We start from the raw sequence: 1291 nt of genomic DNA on the forward strand, positions 1-1291 counted from the left end.
GTGGCCAGCACGGCCGCCGGTGCTTCCCACAGGCAGCTGGGGCCGGGCGCAGCAGCGAGCTCTGCCCCCGGCCAAGGCGGTGCAGGAGGGGGCTCAGCACCTCCCCACTGCAGGGCCCGGGAATAAAGCACTGCTCAGGCCAGACACTCAGAAATGTTTTCAGGGGAAGTAATTGCATATTGATCAGCATTTAGGAAGGTTGCACAGAGCGGATCTCTGGAATATGCATTGGGTTTAAGTTCAGGCTTTTAGAGATCAATAGCTGCTTGACTGGACTGTCTCGGGTTGATTTTATTTGAAATATTTATTCTGCCGGAGGGCAAGCAGTTTATCTTAGTCTCATCTCTGCTTATTGAGGGAACTCGTAGCCAAACACTAATTCAAAGACAAGCATACGTGAGCATCGCCAACCAGGGAGTGACCTCAGTCTTCCTGGGGAGCTCAGAATTACAACTTCATCTGCTAACCACTGTTCTCCTCCTTCTAATACCTTTGCCCCCAAGAGAACATTTATTATTCCAAAAAGAACTGACGTTGTCCATATTTGGGCTTTCCAGAACACCAGCAAAACAGCATACTGGATTTCCTGGGAAAGTGCTGCATAAAATGGTTCTGTTTAATTAGCCGGAAGATTTAGTCAAGAGACTGTCCACGTTTCCATGGCGTCTTTAGGAGCAGCAGGACAAGAAAACATTACAGGCTTTTACTAATCATAAAAAAATACACTCTGGAATAGCTGCAGTCAAGCTGTGGGGAGCTGTGCAGAGTAGTCCTTTTTCACCTTGGTTTTGCCGTAAGGAGCAAATGCCTTTCCGAGGGTCAGAAAGGCCCCAGAAACGCTGCGTTGCCCAAGGGATGCGTGTCCCCACGCGCTCCCTGTGCGCACACGCACACACCTGTGTTCACGATGGGGAAAGCCACCCAGCACTGTTCCTGTGCCTCAGAGAGCCTTCCTGACACATCCCCTGAGAACCGAGGGGCTGCCTCTCCTCCAAAGCCCCTCACAATTTCACAGCAGAGGCAATAAGCTTCCCATCAGCGCGCACAGGGAACTGGCCTGACCAGCCTGGGCTTCTCTCTCTCGGCTCTGTACGGTGAACTGCTCGGGGGTCACCAAGGCAGGACTGGGGACTGTGTGCTGAACAGAGCTGCCCGACCCCTAGGCTGGGGACTTTAACTCCCTCTGACACTTATAAACTTCCTGCTGGTGGCTACCACCTTGAGAAACCATCTTAGTGTTGATAAAGACGCTCGATAAAGCCGCGAGCCTCCCCTGCCACCGATCAAATCA

This window comes from Buceros rhinoceros, unplaced genomic scaffold, assembly GCF_000710305.1.
Source record: "Buceros rhinoceros silvestris isolate BGI_N320 unplaced genomic scaffold, ASM71030v1 scaffold28286, whole genome shotgun sequence".
In the NCBI taxonomy this organism is placed as follows: Eukaryota; Metazoa; Chordata; class Aves; order Bucerotiformes; family Bucerotidae; genus Buceros; species Buceros rhinoceros.